The sequence below is a fragment of a genome, unplaced genomic scaffold, assembly GCF_019419815.1.
Source record: "Pyrus x bretschneideri cultivar Hongxiangsu unplaced genomic scaffold, Pyrus_bretschneideri_v1 Contig217, whole genome shotgun sequence".
Taxonomy (NCBI): Eukaryota; Viridiplantae; Streptophyta; class Magnoliopsida; order Rosales; family Rosaceae; genus Pyrus; species Pyrus x bretschneideri.
The window spans coordinates 29,822-38,210 of NW_025999521.1; the positions used below are offsets into that span (position 1 = coordinate 29,822).

The 8,389-nt window shown below is 38.0% G+C and overlaps 1 pseudogene; it reads left to right on the plus strand.

The window, feature by feature from the left end:
- The first annotated feature begins 166 nt into the window (after positions 1 to 166).
- LOC125477503 lies at positions 167 to 7,884 on the plus strand (annotated as a pseudogene).
- Positions 7,885 to 8,389: the final 505 nt, after the last annotated feature.

Below are 8,389 nucleotides of genomic sequence, written 5' to 3' on the forward strand. Positions count from 1 at the left end.
AGGTGACTCTAAGTTGGTCATTCAGTCAATGTTGGACCGAGATGCGATGTCATGGAATCTAGTTCTATTATTGAAGATATTAAGTGGACGGCGACCAATTTTGATTGCATTGACTGGAAACATATTTATAGAGAGGTTAACTTTGTGGTGGATGCTTTCGCTCGCCATGGCCTTCTTATTATTGAATGTCATATTTGGGATCAATGTATTCCTTCTTTTGCTCTTCTTGCTTTTCAGTTTGATTTTGTAGGAAACAGTTGTACTCTAGGGTTTTCCCTTTAATATATTTTTCTTGACTCAAAAAAGAAAAAAAAATGTAAAAGAGGTATATACTAAATTTCACAATATATATAATATTAGTTTCACCGCACTAGAGTATCTGCTGCTAGAGAAATTTTTCATTGTGACCGGAACATAAGTGGTAAGAAATTTTATTTTTTAAATTATTAACTTTTTAATACACATATCCCACCATTTATATAATAACACGTGGTGTGTCATCCCCGGTTCCGGTCACACTGAAAGATCTCTCATGGTGCTGATGCTCTCCCTATTATATTTTATACTTTGATTTCATGTGGGCAGCAATAGATCGCAGCCACGTTCTATACTTTTCCTTCTCCTGAACTTTATTTTATTTTATGAGAAACTGGATAGTAATTAGAAACTGGATAATAATTACTAGGGCTTAAGCCAAGAGGGAACAAACGCCTGACCTCGAAGAAATCGGTTTGATCTTCCCGTTCTTAAACCGCTATCTCAATTAGGATTTATTGCCACATGACATCTTCCTCTTCTTTACTGCGTTATGGTAATCATCTAAACTTACTATTTATTCCTGCATCTATGCATAGCGTGCTGCCGTAGTTCCCATCCCCAATTGACTCTAAAGCTCGTACCTTTTTGCACCATGATCATGAAAACAATAATTAGTACAATGCCAATATATGGTTATGATCTAGCCCTCAAGGGTTTGTTAGATGGATTTCTCTCCATTGTGCAAACCTTCAGGTCATCCTACCGTAATGATATTTTTTGTTTGGTGTTCACTACAAAAAAATCCTTTCTAGACGAAAGGATTTCATCGAGCCAAAATAAGGTTTTGTTGCTCATGGTTTTGCCTGACGAAATGTTCATGGCGCTCAACTCATAGCGCGACCTTTTGCTTGATGAAACTTCACCATTCGTTGAGCAAACAGAATTTGCTCGACGATCTTACCGATGACTGTTCCGTCGAGCAAAGTGCGTTTTGTAATCGTGTCATTTTCGTGATGTACCTGATATCTTAACAGGTCGTGTTATGTAACACCTGTTAAAATGAACGGTAACATGACCTGACCTAAACTTGATCGTTAATATTAACGGGTAACATAACCTAACCGTTTACCTGTTAAAAAAAATATTTTGTAAGTCAATAAATAACCAAATGAAAAACGTAAGTGAGAATAATCCAACATTAAGGATTTAATGAAGAGGCCAACTTCGAAATTCACCACCATAAACCACCTACTGCGGTGTTTTATTTTATTTTTTAATGTATAATTTTAATTCAAAGTTCAAATTGCCTTGAATTACTATTTTGTCCCTTAATGATTGAATTGTCCTTCTCAAAGCCTTTAGTAAGAAAGGGACATTTTGTGGCATTTCACATTTTTATCCCGCTCACTATATATATAAGTAGATCATGGCCGTATTTTGGCAAACAACTTGTCAACACAAGAAGGAGAAGCCATGGCAGTCCTTGAGCTCCTCTCCCTCTTCTCAATTCTCTTCATCGTCTCTCTTCTTCTCCGACCCTTCTTTGCCTCCAAAGCAAAACCCTACTCCGTCCAAGCCCCCTTGCCCTGCCCATCATCGGCCACTTCCATCTCCTCAACCCTCTCGTCCACCAATCCTTCTACAAACTCTGCCTCCGGTTCGGCCCTTTATTCTTTCTCTGCCTTTGCTCCATCCCATGCATCATCATTTCCTCCCTAGGCCTCGCGAAAGAGTTCCTCAAAACCCACGAGCTCTTCTTCATATCCCATTCTCAGTCCATCGCGATTGAGCGCCTCACCTACAACTATTCCCTTGCTTTTGCACCCTATGGACCTTATTATAAATTCATCAAGAAGCTTAGCCTGAATGAGTTTCTAAACAGTCGTAGCATCAGCAACTTTGCTTCGTTTCGAACCCAAGAGTACCAAAGGCTTTTGAGGCTGTTGGCCAAGAAAGCTGAGATTAGTGAAGCAGTTAATCTCACTGAGGAGTTACCAAAGCTTTCCAATAATGTGATAGCAAAAATGATGTTGGGGAATTCTAAGGGGTCTGGTGCTGAAGGCAGAGACGAGGAGGCCAGGCAAGGCTTGTGGTGAGAGAGGTCACAAGGGTTTTTGGGGAGTTTAACTTATTAGATTTTGTTTGGTTTTGCAAGAATTTGGGAAGAGAATTGAAGACACTCATCGGAGATTCAACGCGTTGGTGGAGAAGGTTATTTCATAACATGAAGAATTGAGAAAGAAAAACATGAAAAATGAAGGCATTGGTGGCGAGGAGGTGAAGAGTTTTCTTGACATTTTGCTTGATATACTGGAAAAAAAGGAGTGTTGAGAGTGAGGAGCTTGAATTTACAAGAGTGCACATCAAGGCTTTAATCATGGTAAAAATTCTTTTTCGTATGACTTTCTGTTCAATTATATTAAATAAAAGTGAACTTATGAGGGTATCTTATTAAAATAAAAATTCAAATATAAGAGGAATTAAAAGAAGAAATGAAAAGTCCAAAGAACACAAAATAATTCAGGAATGTGAATATGGGAACTTGGGAGAACTATAGTCATGATTTAGATTTAGGCCGTTACATTGATAATCCTCCTTCTTGTTCAGTAAGTTTTGTTCGTGAAGATCGATTTGGGATGTCCCGGTCTTGATCTCTTATTGATTAGTTTTGTTTGGGCTCTTGTTTTTAGCCCCATTGTTAAACCAAAAAAAATATGGGAAACTTCATTCTAATTCTTGGCAAAGATGACTTGTAGACTAAAACCATGAGTAAGATCAAAATCTAATGTTAGTCCCTTGATACACTAAGCACCTCATTTATTAATTATATTTTGATGCTTTAATTATTTCTCTTTTTCTTCCTAATTTTAATGTATTAATTATATTTCATTATAATTTTCATTTTCATTTCAGTCATCGGAATATATTTTGTTGTAAACATTTAGATAAACTAATTTTTGTTATACAATATAATTCAATATATTTTTTTCTTTTCCATTTAGGTACATTAAATTCATTATATTACATTTCGGTGCATACATTTAGGTACACACATTTCAATATAGACATTTTGATACAAATATGTAGGTACATTAATTCAAAATAATACATTTCGATTCATCCATACTAACATTTCAGTACACACATTTATGTGCATTAATTTGATATAATACATTTCGGTACTTGGCACATCCCGACCCGAAATGTCCACTTGGACTCCGAATCAAGTTGTGTTGGTCGACACCAGGAGGGTAACGAAGCCAAAAGTGCAGTGATATGGAAAATGTGAATAAATTTAAACCTAAAAGTGACTAAATCTAATAGTGTGCTAGTGAGCGGGAAGGAACCCATTTCACACGTGATGTCAAAGTATAAGTAAAGTACAGTAGAGTGGTTTGAGAGTTATACCATCGAAGGTAATCACCAATATCAAGATTTGCCAAGAATCCTCGTCAACACAAAAGCTCAGCCACTAGAACCTGAAGGGGCGAAAAACAAGGGTGAGTCGGCCTGAAAATAAAGTTTTAATAAAACCTTTCTGAAAACATTATAATCCCTAGCCGTAAAACAAGTATAGTTTCCAAAATATACATACTACGTATAGTAAGAAGATACTTACCGTAACCTACAAAATCTCAAGAATTCAATACGGCACAATAATTAGTAAATAAGTGCATGACGTCTGTAATCGTATAATCTCGCATAAGAAAACATATCATATCAAGTGCTCATCGACACATGCTGACACATAAGTTCATGCAGAGGCATTCTAACATGAACAAGATCAAGTGTAACAATGATATATGCTCCAGTACTACAATCACGTGAAGACTAGCGCTATGCGCAGCACATACGAGTCCTAATTGCCTATAGCAATCTAGGATAGAACTGGCACCTACAATGAATCCAAAGTAAGCGTACGATGCAATGTGCACATACACGTGAAAGACTGACCTTGGCTTGGACGAGTACTAACACCGGTGCACCAACGATAAGCAAATAACATAAATATACTCGTGCCACAGTAATTCAATAATTCACATCGACATAATAGTAATAAATAAAATATTAATCATGGCCGTAATTAAAACCTCATAAAGTACGCAGACATGTGCATCCCGTAGGATTTATGATAATTTCATAATTTTCTGTTATTTCCTAAGTATTATAAGCATTAGTCTAATCTAGGCATGCATAGGAAATTCTTTTTCAAATGTATAAATGGAAACTAAATAAATATTTCATATTTAAAAGCAAAGACCCACTCACAGATTATGTCAGGTCGAAGCCGTTCGAACTAAGAAAGCTGGAGTACCGATAATAATCACACCTAAGCATAATATTAGGACCCATTAGTAAACATCACTAAAACAATTAAATTTGGGAAAACGGAGTGCGGATTTAGAATCAGGGCTTCGAAATAAGCTAAACACGGTCCCTAGCAAAATTTGTAAAAAGTCAACGAGAAGGTCAACGGTCAACCCTAAAAAGTCAACCGAGACGTCCTAGTGGTCAACTACATTAAAACTTTGGAATTTCACTAGGTGGATGTCAAAAACAAAACTTGGGGCGTCGAAATTAGCCTAGGAGGATTCCCAAGAAAATTTCGAAAAATCAACCCAAGGAATATTTCAAGAATATTCTGAGCCCAATTCACAAATGGGCCAGCCTAGGACAAAGGCCCAAACGCTTGGTATTTGTCTAAGGCCGCCCGTTTTTGTTTTTTTTGTTTTTCTTTTCATTCTTCTTCTCCGACCGATTGCCGCTAAAACCGTCAGGTAAAGCCCAGCTCCGACCACCTAATTTCTTCACTAAACCTAGCCTTCCAATATGTCAAATCGAAACTCGAAGAACAAGGAACCGAAATGTACCTCTGGTTTCCTTAGCCGTGGCTGAAGTTGGCCGGAAAACGGCTCAAAGTCGCCAAGAAAATCTGGGATATCTTCCCCGCAACGGTTTTGTACCAAAACTCGCATCAAAACCCTTAAGAAGGCTAGAAACATATGCTAAAACATGATCCAAGACGTTTTGGGTGATCTTTAGAACTTACCATCGTCGAAATTTAAGAAATCTCGCTAGGAAGTATGGCGATGGTGCCATCATTGCACCTATGCATTGAGCATAGTACCAAGTCCGTGAGAGTGTTTAAGAGGAGCAAGAAGGATAGGGATGGTTTGGAGGATGCGTCGTTGGGCTTAGTGTTCGCCGTTGCACCGTCTCAGTGCAGTCCAAGGAGACGGGAGAGGTAGAGAGCTCTGAGAGAGATAAGTGAGGCGAGAGAGAGTTGAGAGGGTTAGAGAAAAGGGTGAGGTAGCAATAATCCATTAGGAGAGTGAGGTGAGACAGATTTGAATATTGAGAGATAGTGTCCTGAGAGATAGGGAGGCACGGGATGAGTTTTGGTGTGGGTGTAGGTCCCACAGCCAGAAAAGCTAATAAAATAATGAAAAGATCCAATCAGAAAATAATAGAATAATAATTTAGTAATATAAAATAGTATAAGATAATTAGAATAGTAATTTTTTCAAAAATAACTTTCGAATTCGTAGTTCCATAAAAGTTTAACCGTAACTCCGATTTCTATTCTGATAGCGCCTACACGTTCGTACCATTGAGTACTTCGAGAATACATTAAATAGTAGCTTGTACACGTCACAGAAAGATGGTCAATGAAAGTCAATATTCTCGCCTCTAGGGCATTTTCATCAATTCATGCTTTTAAAATTAATAAAATCGTAAAAGTAGGAACGGGTTGTCACAATACTAACATTTAGGTACATTAATTCAATATATTACATTTTGGTACTAATATTTAGGTACATTAATTGAGTCTTTCAAGTTTGAAGAATGTTAAATAAAATTAATAAATATAAAACCATTTTTTTTTGTCAAAAAATAAATTTAAATGTGTATATTTTGTCATATTAATTTTTTTTATAACGCCATAGTGTCTTGTCCTATTATTTGGAGCTATATATAACTTAGAGGGCTTTTAGGAGAATAATGAAATTGGATTTCTCAGGATTTCTTCACGGCGGGTACAGATACAACCGCCATTTCAATTGAGTGGACACTAGCAGAGCTCATCAACCACCCGAAGGTGCTGGAGAAAGCAAGGGAGGAGATTGATTGAGTCGTTGGGAATAGACGGCTAGTCGTAGAGTCAGACGGTCCAAACCTTCCATACATACAAGCCATCATAAAAGAAACGCTGAGACTGCACCCATCTGTGCCTATGATCCCAAGAAAGAGTGTACAAAAGTGTAACATTGGAAACTATGTGATCCCAGAAAACACAATGCTATTTGTGAATGCTTGGGCCATCGGAAGGGACCCAAAGTATTGGGAAAATCCTTTGCACTTTTACCCTGAAAGATTCTTAGCACCACTCAGCGGTGGAGGAGATGGAGCGAGTGCATTAGATGTTAGGGGGCAAAATTTTCAGCTGCTTCCGTTTGGGACTGGAAGGAGGAAATGCCCTGGTTTAAACCTAGCCCTGCAAATGCTGCCAGCCCTACTTGGTGCAATGGTTCAGTGCTTTGATTGGAAAGTTGTTGGGGCAAATCAAAAGCATACGAACGGTGATGAACGTGTTCTGGTAATGGATGAACGGCCAGGAATGACAACTCCACGAGCCCATGATTTGATTTGTATTCCAGTGGCACGTTTTGATCCCGAGTTGTATCCTTAACCCATAAAGCAGTTGAGCAGATTGTAAATGTTTGAAGACTCCGATAAAAAAGAAGTTTGAGGACTTGAAGAGGGTGTCAAACTTATTGGGCAAATTTACCTTTCCTATTTACAAGTACATGAAAATGAATAAATAACACTACGTTATTTCTTTTCTTAAAAGGGGTGCAAGAAAAAACTCTCCTTCCGTGAGAGACCTTCTCTCCTCCGTGGGAGTTTTCTTTCCCCCTTTGGTGAGGGTCTTCATCTTGCCTACCTTCTCAGGCGCTGACTCCGGCTTCGGCTGGAGTCGGTTGCCTCCTTTCCTTTGCTTCTTCTGTTTTCTTCTCTTCTGCCCTTCTCTGCTATGTTCTTCTCTTTTCTTTTCTTTTCTTCTACTACTTCTTCCTCCTGTTTTGTTTCCCAATTTGTTTTGTCTCTTACCCCGCTGGTATGCCTTGTTCTTGTTTATCCTTGGTTCGATTTTCAACCATGTTTCGTGTTTAGATTGTGTGTAGAGCTTTGGTGGCTTGGGTGTTTCCAGCACCACCACTTTCTCGTTGCTATCTGCATTTTTCGGTAGTGTTGTTCGTGGGTCTTCACGGATTTCATCTTGATAGTTGGCTTCTTTGTCTTTGTTGTTGGCTATCCTTACTCTATGGATGTGCTCGCGGAGCAGATCGGAATTGGATGGTGCATTTGATGAGGTGTTGCTTGGTTGTGGGTGAGGATTGGAGTAGATCAAAATTCTCTGTGGTGGCAGAAGCAGTGAATCTTTCTAGTTGCTGTCTGTTGTGTTTTGCCTTTTGGGCCGACTTTGTTTGTTTGGCCCTTTTGTTTTTCTGTTTGTGTTTGGCCCTTTTGCTTGTTTGTAAGTTAATTTTGGGCTCGTGGGTTGTTCCTTTGTTTGTGTTGCTTTTCTGTGTTTAATAAAAAACTTGTTTTCCAAAAAAAAAAAATAATAATAATAACAAAAAAAAAATACAAAAATACAAAAATTGCCTGCGCTTTGCTGTGGGTTTTGGAACCTTTGTCCACAACAGGCATGAATAATTTGTACAGAAAGATGCACTACAAAGATAGTACGAACAAAGTCACACCCTAAAATGCATCAATGCAGATAACACACATTTCACCAAAGTAAATCCAACAAAATCACAAATCAATACAGGCATCTCTAAAGAATTTAAATGATCAAGAGATGAGGGAACCGAGCTGATAAATATTTAAATAACCAAAAGATGGGTGAACGGAGCTGATGAGAATTTAAATAACCAAGAGATGGGTGAACCACGAGAAGAAAAGTATGCTACCTTATACTATAATTGGAAAGAATTTAAAAATATCTCACCATCACACTGCCCAGAAGTACAACTCTTAAGGAGAAAGTGAGAATTAAAGAGGTATTCTCCAGATGACTCTCAAAACATCCTTCCACAATTTTTCACCCAATATCTCCTAT